The sequence below is a fragment of the Bufo gargarizans genome, chromosome 10 (genome assembly GCF_014858855.1).
Source record: "Bufo gargarizans isolate SCDJY-AF-19 chromosome 10, ASM1485885v1, whole genome shotgun sequence".
Taxonomy (NCBI): domain Eukaryota; kingdom Metazoa; phylum Chordata; class Amphibia; order Anura; family Bufonidae; genus Bufo; species Bufo gargarizans.
The window spans coordinates 77,428,616-77,451,407 of NC_058089.1; the positions used below are offsets into that span (position 1 = coordinate 77,428,616).

Sequence of the window (22,792 nt, forward strand, 5' to 3'; positions counted from 1 at the left end):
TCAAGACCAGAATGAATTATCACAGGTACTCTATCCGTCAAAAGAGGAGAGATCTCCCTGTGCCGAAGCACTTTGTTGAGGCTGGGCACAGAGAGAGGGACCTCAAATTTAGGGTGATAGATCATATCCCCCCACTTAAAAGGGGAGGTAACAGGGAAAGACTACTAAAACAACGTGAGATCATGTGGATACATAGGTTAGATACATTGAAGTCTGATGGCCTCAATGCTGAATGTAGATGGGAACTATGTGGGTAATGAATGTGTACAGTACTTATTAACGTGGGGGTCCTCGACCATTCTGTCTGGTGTGGGGGACACATAACAGTGCTCGCTTTCTTGTAAATACAATTATTGTATATTGATACATATTTCATTCATTTTAGATCACTTTGGATGAGCTTGATGATCCTTTGTCTATTTACTGGATTGAGCCGCCTATGGACCTTAAACATGTGAACGCAAAAGTGACCATCGTGTGGAGACCTGCGGGACGGTGGCTGAGTGCCTGGATGGGCTGCATGTTGCACATTATGTCTACTTTTTTTACAGCGGTTTAATTTGTTGAGGTGGTGTATGTCATTTCACTAGCCACACACCTGGAAGCTGGTGGCGTTATATACACATCATTGTTTTATGTGCAGGTAGATGGGAGGGGTGTGTCCCATTGTAACCACACGTAATGTAGGTATATTAGTGGGGGCCGTTGGGGATGATGCAATCGCTTTTGGCTAACAGGCAGAGTTTGATTGCCTTCCCCCTGGGCCATTCCCACGTATCCTAAACTGCGCTGATATTTAGACTTCTGTGCACTTGTATATGTCCTGGCGTCTCTGCGATCATCCGCAGGTTTACACATAGTATACATCACTATGGTTACTGAACACGCCTCCGTTTGCGGTGTGACTGGTGCCGAGTCACATGACCTGGCCCCCCTCCCCTCGCTGCTGTTGCTCCATTGGATGACGCTGCGGTCCATGGAGTTAGCACGTGGGGGTGCGGCGGCGTCGGGGGCGTGGCCAGAGACGTCTGACCCGGCGCATGCGCACCGCCGACGGGGGGACGCCAATGCCGGCCGGTTCTATGCGTCCATGTGTGGTGAGCTCCTTACTGTTGTTTTTAATTTGTGATATGGTACAGCTGCACCAATAACAGATGATTTTAACTCTATACACATTTAGCACTTATGCATAGCGTTCACCCTGTGTAGCTATACACGAAATGGACACGAACTTCATTTAAATAAAATAGAGGTATATAAATATATCTGTACACACGGTTTTTAATATTACTATGATCACTTTTGTAACTTTTGTACGCTCTTGTAAGAGTATATTTGTAATATTTATCACACACTAATATCATGTGACGATATAGTTAGAGATCATGTGACTTGATTGAAGACATGTGTAATCACTGATTGTAATTGACTTGTATTGAATTGTGGGTATATATACCTTGTCATATGCACTGTTATGTAGCTTGATAAAGGCCTCATAGAGCAGGCCGAAACGTTGCTTGGATTAAAGTTTGGGGTCTTCACCCGTTCACTTAAAGCATGAAGTGCTGCCTCGTCATTTGTTAAGTATATATCGTGGAGGAAGGGCCGGCCTCTGTGGGGAATTGCACCCAGTTCACAATTTCTGACTGTGCTGCTGCATTATTTGTGAAATTTTTATATATATATATATATATATATATATAAATATATATATACACACACACATACACATACACTGTATATAAACAAAAATCAGGTACGATAACCTAAATGAGTGACAGACTAATGCAGAGGGAGAGGGGAACCAGTCCACAAGGATTTACAGTCTACATGATAGGAGACAGAACCCTCTGGTAGACGTTGCCCATATGGCAGTTTCATGCCACCATGACTATTCAGGGATTTAATGGAGAGACTGAGCAGTTGAGGTCAGACTATGGAGAATGCATAGTCAATTTTCGGGAAATTTACTAGGCAAAAGCCAGAGAAGGGACTGACAGAGGGGAGAAGAAGAGGTGGTGGTGGTGGTGGTGGGAATTAAAGGAAAGCTGTCACCAGGTTTATGCTTTCTCCCTGTACAGGGGATAGGGAGAAAGCTGCCAATCGGTGGTGAGTGGTTCTGAGCTCAGCTGATAGCTCATGAATGCAAGGACTCCCCTGCCGGAACGTAGATTTTAAAGGACTCCAGCATTGGGCTTCAGCTATGGGAGATAAAGTGTGATTTTATGATAATTACAGCAAGAGCACTGGTTAATGATACACAGTTTGGATCAGGATCTACTTTATGCTTCCCTCAGAATGGGCAACATAAACTTGATGAGAAATTCCTTTTAATTGAGTGAAGGGTGGTAATGGCTTCAATTCTCAGTAAAAAAATAAAAAATAAAAAAAACACAAGGCAAAGGAATCAAATTTTACCCCAAGGCAGTGGACTTGTGAGACTTGGGAGAGAGTGGAGCTATTAATTGTGACTAATAGTTTTGGTAAGAGGGTTGAGTGAGATGGGACTTGTCATGTCGGCAGCACCTGCCTGCCACTGTCCCGCTTCCTCAGATGGCCACAGGCCACCTGGACTTCACTTTCCCCAGTGGTACAGACCCACCAGCATCGGTTCTTGCCACTAGCATCCTGTGCTCCCTCCTCTCTGGCAGAACAACGGTTGTGCTTGCTGGTAAGACCTCTTCCTTCCACCCTTAGGATGTGCTTGCTCTCTCCAGCTGTTAAAGGGCCAGAGTGCACTCATGCCCTAATTTTTACTAGCCAATGTCTGGCAAATCAGGGGTACTAGTAAGTTGGGCAAACCTATTGCTCAAGCAGCCTGGCAAAGGTGCCTGAGCAATAGGTTTGTCTAGCTTGCTATTCCCTGGTAGGCATGCTATTCAGTTTGTTGGGCCCTGTACTGACGGGCTCTGATTCTCGTTTGACTGACCTGACCTGTGACTGACTACTGTATTGACACGGAGCTCCCTGCCCTCACCTGAATCACACATACTCACATATTCTGCCTGCCCTTACCTCGGCCTGTTACAGACAACAAGCTTTGCCTGTCCCTTCGGTGCTATGCACTGGTGTTCTTTGACCCCCGTGAGTCAGCAGCCAACCACACAGACAACTCCAGGACATAGTGGCCTAGTGCGTCCCCTGCAGCGAAGTTCAGATCTCGTTATAGGGGTTAAAGGGTGATAACCAGGGAGCTGCCAGGATAACACCTTTAGGTTTTCCCCTACGTCAAATCCGTTGGTTGGCACAGTGGTTCCACATCCACTGCCATATTAGATTAAAATGCAGAGATCAGTTTTCTCCATGTTACGTTTTAGAAATGTGGAGGAGAAGAAAGCAAGCACAGTTGATAGATGCTCTGGAATTCAAGATAGCAGACAGGTAACATCAGTGCCAATAATGTAGATTTTAGTGTCCTCAGCCCAATAGTTCTATGTAAAACCATTGGATTCTATGAGCTGTCCCAAGCAAAATGTATAGATGAAGACGGTAGGGGTTCCAGGACAGAGTTTTGAGGGACACTAACAGAGAGAGGGCCAAATAAGAAGGTGCTATTTAAGTGAAGGACTATAAGGCAATTAGTGGGAAGGAGCCTTTCCTTCCTGATAAAGGCCTGCTCGTCAGTGGAGGAAAGAGCTGAATTTACACGCAGCAATCATCTTCACTGTATGGGGATGAGTGATGGCTTCTGCGATCGCTCGTCCTCATACAGATTCCTGTTTACAGAATTGATGATTTTGGTGTCTGCATGACAGATCTTTTCACCCGATGAACAAGTATTTTGCTCGTTCGTTGGATGATCTGAGGCATCTTTACACGCACCAATTATCGGAACGAGTGTTTGTACTAACATTCATTCCCGATAATCATGCTGTATACATTTACCTTAACAGTAGTTTTGGGGCACGTCTGTGAGCGATAGAATTATTCCGCTACTGACAATTGTCATTCCCTTCCCTAGTAAAGATCTGTAGGTTTGTAGAGAATGGAACTTTCCATGTGTTTTTCTCCTCAGAAGGAAGTTACAAGGAGAAGTTCTTCAGTCTTCCAAAAGGGCTTAAAAAAATTACAATTGTTAAAAGAGCGGAAGTCGGATCATGAATCATGGAATAAAGTTAAACAAAAAAGAAATATGATCGGGGAATGCTACAAACAGTAGTGTGCTGCAGAATGCAAGAGGCTCGGCAGACAGGGAGTCCTGCCTGAAAATCTTTTTAAATGTAGATTTTTAAAAATAAGTCACAAGTGTTGTTTTTTTGTGTGCGGCAAGAGTCAGAAGGGGACATGGCCCGCCGTTGCATCAAATTTATCTTCTATTACGCCAGTTTTCCAAAGGAAATGAAGCCAGAAATCTACAGCAGAGCGGTCATATTCTGTTTAGGTGCACGGACTGCAGGAGGATGCTCCTAATGTACGACAGTGCCTGTGCCACGTCATAAATTAGGCGCATCCTCCGGCAGCGCAGGAGATAACAAGACCTGCACTGATAAATCTCTCCACAGACTTCAAATGTACAAGCAAAGGTTGTGAACACATGAACAATGTATTTAGCTTTTCATTACCCTTTCCTACTATCTTGTACCATTAAACAGAGCCTCAGGGAGCCTTCATACGCGTTGATAAGATGTATGACTCAGAGATTTGTTCATTTGCTCAACTATATCTAAATATCATGAAGAAAGCACACAACATGTCTTTACATGTGGAAATGTTTCCATATTTGAGCTGAAGTCAAAATTGCAGTCACAATGTTCATTTTGCACTGTACTAAATAGTTTTTGAGTGACAGCACCCTGTTTAGTTGCAAGACCAACTGCGCCTACAGGGAGCAATTTGTTGATCAACGATTAATATATTTGGCACCCAAAATTTTCCCCAAGTCTACACGCCTTATTGAAGGGTGTAAAGCTGCCCTTTCTTATTGCCAGATATCAGGTTACAGTTACTTAAAAGGATTCTGTCATGACATTGTTGGCCTATAACCTAAACATATGGCCAGGTCCGTACTAATAACCTGAATCCGAAACGGTCCTTATTAAATCTGCCTGTGGCTCTATTAGCACATAAAACAGGTTTTTATAACCTTTCATTCACCTACCTAAGGTGTCCAAGGGAACGTCGCGTCATACAGTGTGCCCAGCTGCACCCATCTCCGTCTGGTGCCCAGCGCCGCCTTCCCAGTTGAAATCGCCGCCTTCCTCACCTCAGCGCCGCCTCCGCAATCGTCCGGTCCCTCTGCCAGATCCCGCGTGTGCGCACTAGGCATAACCTGAGGGACCGGACGATTGCAGGGGCGGCGTTGAGGTGAGGAAGGCGGCGATTTTAACTGGGAAGATCTCCTGCCACCTGTTGCAGGAACGTCCGTGTGTCTTGGTACGTCCGTGACAAATACACAGTATCTACAGACATTTCCAGTAAAGGCGTACACCGACCCAACTCATTTCATTTAAATCTTACCGACTGTCTCTAACAAATGTATAAAGAAGCATGCTTTCATGTGGGCCTCTGAAAGGCGTGTTTTGCTTAGGGAATTTCTTACTTTTGTTGTTGGATTCTGGCAGGCAGTTCCTCCGTCGACTGAACTGCCTGCCGGATCCGGAAATCCATATGCAAACGGATAGCATTTGTATACGGATCTGGATTTGTCTCATAAATGCATTGCAATACCGGATCCGTCTCTCTAGTGTCATCCAGAAAAACGGATCCGGTATTTATTTTTTTCACATTTTTATAGGTCTGGCCAAATACCGTAGAAGTGACTGAACTGAAGACATCCTGATACATACTGCTCTCCATTCAGAATGTATTAGGATAAAACTGATCAGTTTTTCCGGTATTAAGCCCCGAGGACGGAACTCAATACTGGAAAAGAATAACGCAAGTGTGAAAGTACCCTTAGGGAATATGTTGGATGGTCTAAGTTAAAAAGGACTGTCCTAGTGACAGATTTAGTTAGACCAAACAGCATTCGTTTGGATATTGTGGATTTGTCACAGATCTAATTCACGGATTTCACACAATTGTGCAATAAATCACCATGCCACACATGTGAATAGGGATTTCAAAATCCAAAGTGGAATTTCTCAGCTGTACATGTACAAGTTGAAATAACTTTATATGCCAGGTTTACTACTGAGAACTTACAGTACTCGTCTTTCTCTTTTTTGCACGCTTTATAGGGGTCATTTGAAATTTAGATGTCGTTATTAGATACATTTGTATTTCTTGCCACATTTTTATTACCATTAGGCTACATGCACACAACCGTATGTTTTGCGGTCCGTAAATTATGGACATAATTTGCCATCCATTTTTTTTTTTTTTGCGGCTCCATTGTAACAATTCCTAAAACGGACAAGAATAGGACATGTTCTATTTTTTTTTGCGGGACTACGGAACGGACATACTGACGCGGACAGCACATGGTGTGCTGTCTGCATTTTTTGCAAACCCATTGAAATTAATGGGTCCACATCCTATCCGCAAAAAAAACGGAATGGACAAAGAAACAAACAACGTCCATGTGCATGTAGCCTTTTTATAATATTTCTAGTGTATGTTTTGCACGTTAAGAATTTGGCCTATGGAGCTTGCCCACAATTTGTTATACAGTATTGTAAGCTGGTCTAGCCATACTGGGGCAGGAGGTATAGTTTTATTAGTCTGACTAGTGTGACCTTATTAGGAGTCTGTGCTGTGTTAGGAGGGTGGGTTTGACAATATTGCTGGCCCCACTTTTCAAATGTTGCTCTCTTTTTATTACTACATTTACGGGCTACAAACGGGCATTAAAAATGGACCAACTGTTAGTTTTTCACGGCCATTCTTCATCCATGTTTACATTCATTTTCTGGCAGTTTGTCCCTTTTTAATGGCTGCTTTGCATCTATTTTTCATGACCATTAAAAACCACGATGAAAAATGGATGAATTTCATTGTTGTTATTCTGGTCAGTGTTTGATATATGAATGTATGCGATACAATCTATGACAATGATATACACGTTTTTCAGGTAGTGTTTTGTATGCTGTTTGGGTTATTTATTTTACGGTGCCTGCTTTTTTGTATAAATATTTATGGAATTTGTTACAATGTCTACGTAGATCATTTTCTAATGAAAGTCATCTGTGTGATAATCTAAGGAAAGGAAACATTCTTCAGATAGATGTGATTTTGTGATAAAAGGCCTTAGAAGACAACAAATGCCAGAGTTAGCTTATTCTCACAGTTTAGAAATACCGGGCAATGGAACGTGCTACAAATAGATTTCAGCCTGACCGATGTCTGTGGCTAAATTAAAACGCACCACAACTATTGAAGTGGATATGATCCTTGTAAAGATAAGAACTATGCTTTCCCTAATAGTTCATACAGAAAGTAAAAAAATGTAAAACAAAAATTGTGTATTTAAAATTCAAAAAGAGCTGTGCATTGCATCAGTCACCGGGTGAAAAGGCCAGCAACCAACCACAGAGCAGCCATTTTCTGGGTGTTGTCCCATGTAAAACCTCTGTGGGTGCCCCTTCCCTATATTCTGTAGTTATCCAAGCTATAAATAACCATAGCATGCATAAAGCACTGTGTCCAAATATTACAGCCATACATTGGTTAATTCACATTTCCAAACACTTTCCACCATATACCACAAAATAATAAACTGTAGAGTGCTACAAAATGCCTATGTAGATAACACCATACAGTGACCCAAACCCACCCCATTAAAGATGAGCTAATTTCCTGAATTTGCATTGGGTCAGATTCTAACAAATCAGTCAGAACATTTAATTAGGTCTGAATCAATTCTACCCAAATCACAACCTTTCCAACATACATTGGTGCAGTGCTTAGCACTGGTGCCTTGCGGGTCCTGGGTTTGAATCCAACCAAGGACAACATTTGCATGGAGTTTGTACGTTCTATCGATACTTGCGTGGGATTCCTCCGGGTACTCTGGTTCCCTCCCACACTCCAAAGACACAGTGATGGGGACCTTAGATTGTGAGCCCCATTGGAGATGGCAGTAATAATATCTGTAAAGGACTGTGAAAAATGTCAGCGCTATATAATTAAGTAAAACAAATAAATGGTTGACAGTGTATACACATATATAAAAAAAAAAAAAACAGGCCCAGTTGGACGCCTCGCCTGGGGTTGTGGGATCCTCCGTCTTCCCTGCCCTGTTTCGCTCACTAGTGTACTGAATTTTCAAAGTAAAATGATGGGCGTCGTTTTGTGCGATTTGCTTAGAATCTATTTGCTCATCTCTACGCTCCGTACATGAAGTCATCAGGCTACTGTGCTATACAATGTTTAACTTTAAGTTACTATAAAATAACCACTTTCTAACAATTTCAATAGTTTTACAGCCATCAACAATCAATAAGGCTCTTATGGCTCGGCAACAAACCAGGGAAGGTGAGTTCTAAGCTAGCAAACAGGCCGATGCAGTAATCCCATATCCAAGCATCAGGAATGAGCCAGGTCAAACAACTAGTGATCCTAAGGAAATAATGAGGGTGCTTCATCTTTTTTATTTGGCGTTGTATGAGCAGGACGGTGGCCCTCTACATCTGCACAATAAATATCTGCACCTAGACTGACATCTAAGCAATCTAATGCATCATGTGCTCCAATAACAGCAGAAGAAGTAGCCGGGGTCATTGGATGATGACAAACAATAAATCCCCAGTCCAGGAGAGATTTGTCAAGGAATTTATTAAGATAATGTTAACAAGATCTTTAGGGGGATTTAGTTGAGGTTGACAGAACAATGATGAATGGGGAGATAACTATTACTTCCAGTGAAGTGGAAGTCATTAAGATGTTTAACAAGAGAGATAAAGAATAACGATCCATTGCTGCCAATATCATTGATTAATCAAGATGTTAACTATATTAGCCAAATATTGGCAGACAGTTTGGCTAATTGTCAGAATGGCTGTGTTAGGAATAGGACGCAGCATAAGGCTGTGTTCACATCTGTAAACTCCAGTAGTCTGTTCCAGTGGAGGACCAGACTGCCGACCACCGTGCACTGCCAGATCTCCATTCAATATAATAGTCATAGTATATAATTATAGACAGATATAATAGTAATAGGTCCGGCGGGGATCCAGACACTTTCTGGCAAATATCCCGACAAAAATGCTGCGTTTAGTATTTTCTGACCGGCCAAAAGCCAGCACATATGCCAGACAGAGCGACCAGAACAGAGTCCGGAAGTTCATAACACAGATGTGAACGCAGACTAAGGAGGGTCCTGGCGTCAATGGACTGGTTTGATACCCAGACAGAAAGGCGTAGAGATAAAGAAGAAGTAGGAGTCCTGCAAGTTTTCTGGCTGATGCACAATAGGCGTTCAATAATGTCTGAAGACTTTCACCATTCACAGTTTTTCCCAGGATGGAATTTGGGGACAGTTTATGAATTTTCTGAACCTGATTTATCATCAACCTAAACCCCAGTTGGTGATAGGATAGAATACTAAATTTAAATCTATGGGGGAGTTTTGTCACTGAGTATTATGGACTTAGGCACTATAAGAATATATAGTAGAGTAGCTACCCAAAACCTAGATAAACAGAAGAGATCCCAGGGAGTGGGCTGGGGTGGGGTACGAAATAGATTGCTCTGATTACACTGATGTATGGTTGTAATGTCTTAATGGGCTGTCCCACAACAAATATTTGAAGTTTTGAAACCAGCACCTGGATCTGAATGCTTTAGTAACTGCATGTAATCAAACATTTAGTAACCAGTACGGGGCTGGTTCTAGCTTTGTTAGAAAGAGATTGTCATGTCCTATATGATGTCTGATTATCATTTTTTACATTGGATAATCTCTTTAGTTCTTGGAAATAAAGAAAATGAAGAATACAATGACAATAGTGTCCACTTTTAGCAGTCCGTCAGCCAACGTCTGCCACAGACACTGGACCTGACCATCCACATGCATTTCACTGGGCAGTACTGGATTCCATCCCTAGTGTCTTTCAGCATAACATACCTGGTGCTAGTTCACACTTTTATCTTTGCTACATTTTTTTGTATTCTAAAATATGAATGGATCTAAAAACAAAAAGGAAGACTCATAATCTTTCAATTGCTCTTCTACATCCTGTACACTTCACTCCTGCGGGCAAGAAATGTGTATGTATGTTTGTTCAGTGTTCACCTGGAAGTGAATCTGAAATTACTGTACCCATGTAATAGATTGCCCATATCATAGCGCCATACTAGGTCCAAATAATACTATTATATAGTATCCATGAAATACCAACATGTGTGTCCAAATTATGTCACAATACAGTAATAATGCAATATTCCAAATAATACTCATACAGTAACATCCACGCACATCCACGTCCCATACTGTAGGGTCAAATACAGTGTTTCTGTGCATTAATGCCAGCCTTCTGTTATAGTACTAGTTAAATTGCCTTTGAGGTACTGCCAGCTACAGTGCAATGTAATGTAGTACCTGCCACATAGCAGCGGCCATAGAACTGATACTACAATCACTGTTCACCGCCACCTATTAGGCTAGGTCTACACGACGACATGTCGCAGCATGTCGCATGTTGCAGTGCGACACCATAGACTGCCATTATAAAAATTGTCGCGCGACATTGGTGCAACAAAATGTTGCACGACAACTGTCGTCGTGTAGACCTAGCCTTACTCCGTGGCCAGCAGCATGTAAAAGGCATCTCACTTGTAACTTTCCTCATGCAATTTTTGTCAGTCAGATTCATGCACCAAACTCTGAGGGCAGATGCCCAGATTAGATATTAACAGAGAACCCGACACTCGAAAAGGCAATACTCAAATCAACATAAAATTAATGAAAGCAATCATAACCTGACATTTAGGTCTAAGCCTTCCTCGGATAATCGGATCCACCACAGGAATGGACTGAACTGCAAAAAAGCAATATAGCGCTGAGGTCACATTCACAGATGGATGTGCCTATACTCTGTCCTGTAAAGCGGCAAATTCTACAAAAGAATGCTCTGAACAGTGTCAATACGGAAATTATGGGGTGAATTTATCGCTCCCCACATGCCAGCTTTATGGTGTAAAAAAGTTAGAAACCTTGTTTTTGTGACTTTTTGAATGCCATTGCACCTAAATCTAGGCACAAGTAGTGTTTCTACACTGCACTTGCCACTTTCCAAAAAGGGGGTGTAATGAAGGTGGGTAGGTGGGCCTGGCAAATGCAATCTTTTACACCAGTTTTCCAGTCTAGAGGCATGGACTGTCTAATTTATGACGAAGCACAGGCCTGCAGCGAAGGGTAGGTCACTGACTGCCGTAAAATGCACAAATGAAGCCAGAAATCCACAGTTGCTTTGAGCTGCAGTACATTTCTGTTTAGGTGCGTGGACTGCCGGAGGACGCGGCTAATTTATGACGAGGCCTGTTCATCATTTACAAAGTACAGTTTAATAAGATATCAATCTGCCCACAAAAATCGCTGTATAACCGAAGATGCCATGCAATGGAAAATTCTATAAGCTTCTCAGTTATGTGACATTTCTGAATCCAATTTCAGCCATTTTTAAGACATACATGAACTAAATGGCGTGAGCCACCCGATGGGCAGAGTGAAAATACACATCGAGCAACTGTTGGCCAAACGATCATTCGGCTGACAGCTATGTGTACCGACTCCTTCGCAGCTTTCCCATAAACAGATAGCGGCTTCCCGACTCCAATCAGGCAATCAGAATAACTTTCTGGATCAATGACCCCTCTCTAGTAGCTATATCCTGTAATATTATTACACTCCAGAAATACATCCAGGCCCCTCTTGAATTCCTTTATTGTACTCACCATCACCACCTCCTCAGGCAGAGAGTTCCATAGTCTCACTGCTCTTACCGTAAAGAATCCTCTTCTACGTTTGTGTACAAACCTTCTTTCCTCCAGACGCAGAGGATGTCCCCTCGTCACAGTCCTGAGGGATGAATAGATGACGGGATAGATCTCTGTACTGTAGTCCACCCATCCCAGTTATTACTTTAGTTGCCCTCCTCTGAACCCTTTCCAGCTCTGCTATGTCTGCGTTGTTCACAGGAGCCCAGAACTGTACACAGTACTGGTTTGGATAAGTGTGAAAAGAAGCAAAATGTCAACCGGGTCCCCACCTTTAGTTAAAATGCTTCGACTTGAGGTGGGAGCTCCACCTTCAATTGTATCAGCAGCTTCGGGACGCCGACAGAGGCAACTCCTATCGCAGAGCAGGAAGACACAAACTCTCTGCAATGCCATCCCATAGGCCGCAGACTACATGACGCCTGCATCCTAGAAGACTAAGGCCCTTTTCACACGAGCCTCAAGGAAGAGGTCCGGATGCGTTGCGGGTGCATTGCGGGAAACCCGCATGAGTGCGCATGCAATTTCAGTCAGTTTTGTCTGCGATTGCGTTAAGTTTTTTCCGCACGGGTGCAAAGCGTTTTAAGGCGTTTTGCATGCGAGTGATAAAAACCGAATGTTGGTACCTAGACCCGAACCCGGACTTCTTCATTGAAGTTTGGTGTTCTGTAGATTTTATTATTTTCCATTACAACATGGTTAGAACAGAAAATAATAGCATTCTTTAATACAGAATGCTAAGTAAAATGACCATTGAGGGTTAAAAAATACTTTAAGAAAATTACTCACCTCATTCACATGATCGCGCAGCCGCTATCGTCTTCTTTCTTCTTCTTGCAGGACTTGCAAAAGGACCGGCGCTGACGTCATCGCACTCACCACACATTGAGCGCGATGACATCAGCGCAGGTCCTTTTGCAGAGCCTGCAAGAAAAAGAAAAAAAGACGATCACGTGGATGAGACGAGTAATTTTTTTAACCTCAATGGTCATTTTACTTAGCATTCTGTATTAAAGAATGCTATTATTTTCCATTATAACCATTGTGGGGGTTGGCTCTGGTAGGCAGATGGTAGCGGTGGCACTATAGAGGCTCAGGAGACAGGCTGTGTCCAAACCGTGCTCTTTTATTCACTCCAGTGCATCACATCAAAACTGTGCAATTCACACAACAGCAATGTCCATAAACCCCACCTCCCACAACGGAGCCCCAAACGCTGCAGGCGTCTTGGTGCCTGTTCACACAGTCTCTCACATCCGTGATCAGTACTCCACCTTGTAGTGGGGCAGGTTTGTCCAAGTTCGTGCAAGTTAGACAGGCCACGTGTCGGCCTGGACAAGGGATTGGCTCCAGCCACAGGATCCCTTCTTTTGGTCCTTCGCTGAGCCTGCAGCAATTGGGCAGTCTTTGTTAGACGAGCGGACTACAGAGCTCAGCCTGACAGTGCGATCAGCCTTCCGTACAGCTTCCTGCAGTGAGGCAGGAGACCACACTCAGTGAGCATCAAACCTATATTCACAGCCCTGGGTGTAGCAGGCAGACCACACCCAGCAAGCATAGTGAAGGATTAACTCCTTCCCTACCCAACTAAGGCCAGAGATAACCAACCTGCCAGGATCAGTGTAGACTGACACCAACAACCGAGACCCGTCCACCCGTGGTGGTCCGTGGGGAACAGACACCCACCCTGCTCTTACTCCACCAGGGCCACGACCCCCGGTGGTACGTATCATCCATCCACTACCACTCCAGACATTCGCTTACACCATGTTATAATGGAGAATAAAGTAAATGGACTTTAATGGGGTCCCGGGGCTCATCCCTATTTATTCACATCGTCTCCATAGCAACCATCCGTGAAAATCGCATTGCATCCCCACTTGCTTGCGGATGCAATGCCATTTTCACGCAGCCCCATTCACTTCTATGGGGCCGTGAAAAACACAGAATATAGAACATGCTGCGATTTTCACGCAACGCACAAGAGATGTGTGAAAAACATCGCTCATGTACACAGCCCCAATGAAATGAATGGGTCAGGGTTCAGGGCTGGTGCAATGCGTTCACGTCATGCACTGCACCCGCGCGGAAAACTCGCCGTGTGAAAGAGGCCTAAGGAAAAGCACTGAGGACGTCACTGCACTGTTCCGTCTGTGCCTGACTCCAGAAGCTGGAGATGCCTCAGGCATGCCACTCATCAAGGGGTCAGGATCAGTAAACATGTACTGCATTCTGTCAGGGCACTATACAGTATTATTGTGAGGGCACTACGAGCTTGTGAGAGAGCTCTATAAATGTGAGGGGCACTAAAACTTGAGGGGCACTGTGAAATTGTGAGGGAACACTATAAACATGATACGGCACTATGTGCTTGTGAGAGGGTACTATAAATGGTGACAGAGAACGGTTTGCGATTAGGCGGCATTTATTGTGTAGGGACACATAGGAAGCTGTTAGGCAAAGGTTTTGCTAATAATAATAATATTACCTTGCTGCCCCAAAATAGTAATAGCTTCCTTTCTACTCCCACAGAATAAAAATACCCACATTTATTGCTTTATCATTTTCTAGGGGTCAGAGACCCAGCATTATTCCTTTGTAGGGGGCACAGTTAGCATGCAAGAGCACAAAGCTGAGCATTATTACTGTGTACTGGCACAATACTACTGAGTAATCGCATAAAGGTGAGCACAATTACACCACGATTTAAATTAAACAGTCCGATTTTATTGGGATGAAGGCATGTGTGCGGTACAAATGGTGGCACTATTTCTTCGTGGTACAAAATGGAGGTACACATTTACTGTGTGGTGCACTATTACCTGTTATATCTATTGGATAGTACTATATTAGGAGCACTATCTGGCACAAGTGTTTAAAAGAATGCTGTGTGGCACATTTTTAGGGGCTATGGAACACTATACTTATGGTAACATTATCTGGAGTACATTATTTGAGGGCACGGAGCTACACAACAGCTATAATCGTAGTGGAAAAGAGATCAGTAACTAACACAGAAATGGGGGTAGCAGCAGCTTAGGGAGTGTGTAGGTTGATAAAAAGGTAGGATGCTGGAAAACCTAAGAAAGATGTCTGTGTTTTAAATTCTGCAGAGACAAGTGATAGGTGGAGGACGCTGTCATGGTGTCTGGGCCTAATGGATTATATGGGAAAGGTAAACAATTCCAATCAGAGGCGTCACCTTTAAGCAACAGCATATCATTGTTATCAGCTATATGGTCTGCAGAGCACCTGTGTAAAACGAACATCTACCATGCTGGTCACTGTATGGTGTTAATACTGGTCTTTGTGTAGTGGTTTTTATTCAGGAACAATGGTGGTATTATGTGGTGATAATTGTATAATGGTTTCAGCACTTACACAGGGCCACTATTTGTCTAAACCCAGCCCTGCCAAGACACAGGCGGCGTGATGAGGACGTCATGGGGGCATTATGTTGCTTAGGTAGGAAAATTGTCGTTAAAAATTTGAATCCCACCCCTGAGAAGAGGGGGACAAAATTACCTGTGTGGTACAATACTAGTAACAGTGACCCACTATGTACCGTTAATACCCACCCTCTGTTTTCTATCACTGAGCTTTACATACCAACATGGACACTTTTCCCCCAGTCCACGTACTCCCATTTTATTTACCAATCTTTTATGTTAGATAATATCAAATGCTTTAGAAAAATCAGGACACACGACGTCCAATGACTCACCCCGGTCCTGTCTAGACTTTGCCTCCTTATTTGATACAATTAAGGCAGAGTTCACACGAACGGGTGTGACCCGTGCCCGTACTGTGGCCCGCAAATTGCTGACCGCAATGCACGATCGCCGGCCGTAGGTCAGCAGCATCGGATCGCGGACCCATTCACTTTAATGGGTCCGCGATCCGCCTGTTCCGCAAAAAGATAGAACATCTTTTTGCGGAACGGAAGTACGGGACGCAACCCCACGGAAGCACTCTGTAGGGTCCCGTTCCGTGCGGCTGTTCCACAATTCCGGATTTGCGGACCCATTGAAGTGAATGGGTCCGCATCCGTGATGCGGAATGCACACAGAACTGTGGCCGTGTATTGCGGCCCGCGGATCACACACGTTCGTGTGAACTCTGCCTAAGGCTACTTTCACACCAGCGTTTCTGGGTCCGCCTGTAAGATCCGTTTGAGGGCTCTCACAAGCGGCCCCAAACGGATCAGTTTAGCCCCAATGCATTTTGAATGGATGCAAATCCGCTCAGAATGCATCAGTTTGGCTCCGTTCCACCTCCATTCCGCTCTGGAGGCGGACACCAAAACGCTGCTTGCAGCGTTTTGGTGTCCGCCTGGCCGTGCAGAGCCAAACGGATCAGTAAGTCAATGGGGACGGATCAGTTTGAAGTTGACACAATATGGTGCAATTGCAAACGGATCCGTCCCCCATTGACTTTCAATGTAAAGTCAGGACGGATCCGTCTGACTAACAATTAGACTTGGACTTTTTTTTACATAGAATGCAGACGGATCCGTTCTGAATAGATACCATCGTTTGCATTTAGAGGTGCAGATCCGTCTGTGCAGGTGTGAAAGTAGCCTAATCTCTCATGAAGACATGCTGATCTGGGTTGTCATTGAGATACTCCCGGATAGAATTTCTACCAAGATTTGATGCATTTTGCAAGAAGGTAAACACCTAGGCACATTTTCATACCAAAGCAGAGTTGGTATAAATTGCAAAATAAATCTGTGGCAAAAAAACTGCCCAAACCTTTAATAAATGTGTCACAAGAAAGGCATTTATGCCCACTTTCACGTAAAGGTGGCTGGCAAGGAACTCAGTTATTAAATCTGTCTAAAATGAGATGTGACATTATCTGACCAAACGTTGGCCTCAGAATATAACCCAATTCAGTAAGTGTGCGCCATTGTTTTTAGTTACTTTGTAAATGCTCTTATCCAATAACTATTACACATAGTAGCAGTGTATCAAGTGGAGGAGGCCTAAAACATACCTTGCGGGTATTTCCAGACAAGAATTTATATTATCCTACCACCTTTCCATTCATCAAAAGGTATTTGCAAGCAGAATTTAAAATAGTTATCTAGAAAATTGCCCACAGCCCTGGCATCTACACAAACCCTGAACATGTCCCTAAGTACATACGAGAGTGTTCCTAATAGTTATCAGATAACGTCTACTTTTCTCTAGTCATTTTCTTGTAAATGCAGTGCACGGTTGTGCTTAAACAAGGTCTTACTTACTACAAGCTTCTTATAAAACCTGTGCACACAACAGATCCTTTGTCAAAACGGGGAACCATATTCATTAGACAAAGGGTCAAGTGACTGATAGAGGTGCAGTAAGTAAGTACACTAGCCTTAGCCTTAATTTCATTCTATACATGGCATTCATTTTTCCATGTATCTGTAACAAGAATCTAAATCCTGGCCCTTGAGAACAAACAAGTTCACTGCATATAATAAGGCGTAAGGAGACAAACACCAAGATAACAGATAGAGCAAAGGTGATGGCTGTGGCTGGTAGACTTTCCTCACAAGGAGGTGTATACTGCTCATTCCCTGGCTCTAAGATCACAGCTGCTTCTTCATTTCCATGTACCCTGTCATGTTTTATCTCCTGCAGCCCCAAAGAGTTAAAAGTATCAGCAGTGCGCATGTGCGTATGTTGTTTCATCCAAAGTAGGAAACACAGGGCCCTGTTCTACTGATCCACAGGATAGGGGATACGTTGTTGTAATAGGACAACCTATGTGGAAGGTTCCAGAAGTTAGAGACAACTCATTGATTTCAATGGACACTGTGTAATGCTTAATTTGCCCTGTGGAGGCACTGCAAGAAAAATGAACACTTACTCCGATGTTTCCACACAGATTGCAATTGGTTTCTTGAGGACTTTAACGGGGAACACTTTCTGATCATATTGTCAGGGGACTATTCTGACAAGTACAGATTGTCACAAAGTGGGCAACTTCTTTAATGATAAATACTATTAAAGTGACTAGGTCCTTTTTTAAATGTGGAATGCAACTGCTTATATTAGCTATTTATATATAGCATTTCCTTTCTCAGTGAAACAAACTTTCTTGGTTTAATATCAAGCACTACAGATCACTGAAGCTATTGCTGGCCTTTCTGTGCAACCACTCACATAGGAGTAGTGTATCTCAGCTCTTGTTGTCAGAATCTGGCTAGGTTCCAAGGAGACCCAGGTTCCACAAGACCCTAGATGGGAAACAGACCTGGAAATATCTGTATTTCCAGATTCTGACAAACTAAATACAGACTGTTTTAAGACAGGCAGAAATAGCATTAGATCAGAAAATATACAGACAAAATGCTGCATTTGACAGGGACATTGTTACAGACAATGGCTGTAAAACCACTGTACCAACCAATCAGTTTGGGCTATACCTAAGGGCATTATCCTGGCGGTCCCCTGGGTTTCACCCTTTAACCCCTATACAGGGATCTGGACTTTACTGAACGCCACTAGGCCACTACCTCTCAGGCATGGTTGGCTGTTGACCCACAGGAATCAGTGACACTGGTACATGGCAACAATGGGACAGGCAAAACACATAGTCAGGAAATAGGCAGAGGCCAGGGCTGGCAGAGTTGGTGCTAATCCGTGAACCAATCCAAAGGTCAGGGCAGCAGAACAGTAAAGTGAACAGGCACAGGTAAGGAACAATAACAATAACGAAACAGACAGACTGGATTATGGTTTTTCTACAGATTCTAGCAAACTAGAGAGACATAGCAAGATCTGTAGAGACTGATTGCACATGCAAGGACTAAAGGAAACAGCAAGATCTATCTATATATATATATATATATATATATATATATGTATAGATAGATAGATAGATAGATAGATAGGAGCAGCTGATTAGCAATAGGACTATGGTTTGCAGCATCTCACACAGCAGTAGAGGATTAGTCCTAGCAGTGCTGCAGACAGAGGAACAATGAATACAAGCCCTAATTCACATACAGGAAGCCAGTGCATGTGTATACAAGACAGAGACAGCCATCAACTTTATAACAGAAATTACAGGGTTAATTTCTTGTTGTTAAGTGCAAGGTCCTGGTAACGAATATGCTAATTAAATAGACTACACACAAATTGCTCCTTCTACATGTACTTACAAAGATAAAAAACAATCCTCTGGCAATACACATAGATATAGCTAGAGCAGAGGAAAAAAGCATGGTACCACATAGAGCAGTAGCCCCAGCAACACATAAGAAATAATTTCGCACCTTGAGCAGGTAAGAACTGGGAACTGCTTATATGTCGTAATCAACTGCAGTCACCCCCGATCAGATAGTGAAACCATCACCTATGCAACAATATCCTCCAAGGGGCAAAAAGGAGGGGTAATCAGCGCTGCTGACCCAAGAACATAGGGGGACAATTATTAAGACTGACGTTTTCCACCTCTGTCTCAAGTCCCTCTGCGCTGCTGAAGGAAGTGCCAAATTTATGTAGAGGCGCAGGCCATTACATATGTTTGGTGTTTCGTCTGTTAGGCTGTGCGGCAAGCTTAAAGGGAACCTGTCACCGGGATTTTGGGTATAGAGCTGAGGACATGGGTTGCTAGATGGCCGCTAGCACATCCGCAATACCCAGTCCCCATAGCTCTGTGTGCTTTTATTGTGTAAAAAACCTGATTTGATACATATGCAAATTACCCTGAGTTGAGTCCTGTCCCTGACTCATCTCACGTACAGGACTCATCTCAGGTTAATTTGCATATGTATCAAATCGTTTTTTTTCCACAGTAAAAGCACACAGAGCTACGGGGACTGGGTATTGCGGATGTGCTAGCGGCCATCTAGCAGCCCATGTCCTCAGCTCTATACACAAAATCCCGGTGACAGGTTCCCTTTAAAGGGGTTGTCTGGGTTCAGCAAAAGGGGCGCAAATAGATTAGTAATTGCCTCCCATAGTCCCTCACATATAGCCCCAGAGACACATACTTTCTGACTATTTTGGGTCACCAGTGCTGACTATATCTCCTCTTTGGAGTATACACGTAGAGGCGCACACTAAACAAGATCTCAACAGCATTGGTCATATGGCTGCATAACGTTTTCTTCATGCCAGTGTCGACTTTCTTTACTATCTTGCCATGTACGCTTTCACTAGTGACTGAAATCATTTGCTGATGCATTTTAGGTCACACGCTCTGCAATATCAATCTGGTGATTACCCAATATCTGCTAAATTTTTGCAATCTTGCACAATAAATGGAAGTAGCAATCTGACATAGGAAATTATGGCACAAAAGTTGCTAGGTTTGAAGAAGTAAGATGCAAGATATACTGTAGAAGGCCCATTACCGTACATTATACGTGCTGTATTGCTAGAGCTGCAGTTTATAGGCCACAAGCCTGAAGGTGGTGTACTATTAGGGTACGGCCACATGAGCAGGTTTCTTCTACATGTAGTTTTGATGTCCAAAATCAAGAGTGAATTCAAGAAAGAAGAGAAGCGGTATCTGTCCTTTATACTTTTTCTCCTTTTATAATCCACTCCTGATTTTGGCTTCCAAAACTGCATGCAGAAACCTGATCATGTGGGTGTACCCTTAGGTCCCACGACAACACTTCCAACCTTAGGCTCTGGCCTTATTCATATCTTTCATGTTCACAGACATGCATACATGGCTGCCAATATTTAAGCCATTATAGAATGCACACAAATACAAAGGAGTGTATGTAACCCTGAGAGTTTGGAATGATTAGTGGTGGGGAATTAATCCTACTCAGGGTATAGTTCACACGTTCAGGTTTCTTGATTAAGTTTTTGAAGCCAAAATTGGGAGTAGATCATAAAGGAGAGAAAGTATAAAGGACAGATATGACTTCTCGTTTTTTTTTTTTATTCACTCCTGATTTTAGCTTTAAAAATGGCATCAGGAAAGTTAAATGTGTGACCAAACCCTCAATGGTTCTTGAAAGCTCCTCTGATTCTATTTTCTGGCCTTCAAAAACAGCTATTATTTATAGTGCATGCATGTTTTTACCCTTTCTGCTTATGACTCCTGATTATTGATGGGGAGGAAGGCGATTTATTATAATGTGTCCATGTTCTTCCTCCCCTATCCTTTTTTACTATTCATAACGTTAGTGCCTAATATAAGATTAAAACTGTAAAGCATGGCAGCACTCCAAGCATGACTGACAGCACAAATGTTATCGTATGGTATGATCCACAACTGACGAAAAAACCTTGTTGCCACACCAGCCCCTACCAGAGTATCAATTTAAAAGGGCAATTCGGAAAGTGAAAGCAATCATCTCATTTGTTGCTATAAGCAGTGCCACCCTTTGCCGTTTCAACATGATCTACCAATGTCACTTACGATAAGCTGCATGTTGTAGAAACTCATTGCATGGTTGGCAGTGGCTATGAGGGGTACAAGGTATGCAGCCTCACCCCTGGCCTTGGTGCATAACCACGTGTAGGCCATGAAGAGAGGTAGTCAAAGCAAATATTCAGCTGCTTCTGTAAATCAGAAAAAAGGAACCACTGCTCTTAAGAAACCACAAGGCAGAAACCTAACATAAAGGAAGCAAAAGTGTACTTCTCCCTAGTTTCACCCTTTAAGATCCACCACCAAGTCTCCGAGCATCTTACAGACTCTGCTATAGTATATTACTTCTAGGATGCAGTCACCTGCTGCAGTCTAGGGAGCTGCCACATGTCCCCACATAGTGACAATCAGTTATATCATTTCAGGAAATCTAACAGAACCCATTTTATGGTGATTTATGAGGTACCAGGCTCAGAGCTGCATTTCGTAATTTTGCAAAATGTAAAGGAAATTCTTAAATATTTCACACAGTTCAAAATCCCCAAAAAAGGACTGCATTCCTGATGGCAGTGTGACTGCAGCAGAGGCCATGCCAGAGCACGTTTGTTTTCAGCTTTCTCGGTGATTACTCACAGAGACCTAAGAAGGTGGCCACAAAATGGTCAAAGGACACAAAGGTCACCTAAACCTGTTCTCCTCCAGAATTTGGAGTAAATAAAGGACTTTGAATAGTTTGAAGATAAGATGGTCAACAAATAAAGTTCAAAGTAATATGACAATCGTTTATATTTCCAGCCTGACATCTATCTGTTTATAGCCTACTTCTATTAACTTTACTTGTCGGTCATATGTGTGTTGTATATTAATAAAGTGCTCCATTGTAAAGAGTGTGATGGCACCGTCTATACTTTACATAGAAGGTGCGTGTGTTGGTGCAATGACTGCTGTGTTGACAGAGAAGATAACAACAAGAGCAAATGTAGTAGTGCCCCCAGTGGTGAAATAATCACCGGGCGAGCATGACTAGCATACACAGCAGTCAACCTAGGGATACATGACCAGAGGTGGCCATTTTGCATTTAATTACATATAAGCGACTACACCGCCTTGTACTATCTACTTTTTCATATCATTTTTATAGGATAAGCTGCAGCCAGCCTCAGAACTATCATCATCCATCACTGGGGTTACCCTTCTACAACACGAAGTTACCATGTCCCATAAAAAAACATATCACAGCAATCCTCTTATACATCTGACACCTACAACGGAGGCCCAAGAAAAGGTCAACAAATTGACCCTCAATAAAAAGGAGCCTTATAGACGGAAACTTGGTAAAACGTCTGTGTATGGTCAATCTAGTGATAGTCGCTGTACACTTGGAATGACATCACATGTCGCTGTTACATCATAGACCAGGATGTGACGGATACAAATGGACACATATTATAGAACACACTGGCTTGATAATGACTGTCCATTTTGCCATTTCCATGGCAGAGAAACTAGAGCAAGGGCACACGTTCACCTCACACAAAACAGGCTCAGGCGTATCATATTGCTCCACACAACAGATATTTCATGC

General features: G+C 43.0%; 1 protein-coding gene across 4 annotated transcripts in view; it reads right to left on the reverse strand.

The window, feature by feature from the left end:
* Nucleotides 1-22,792, reverse strand: part of EHBP1L1 (EH domain binding protein 1 like 1) — a 124,481-nt gene that overhangs the window by 100,991 nt on the left and 698 nt on the right. The gene's annotated exons all lie outside the window — the stretch shown is intronic.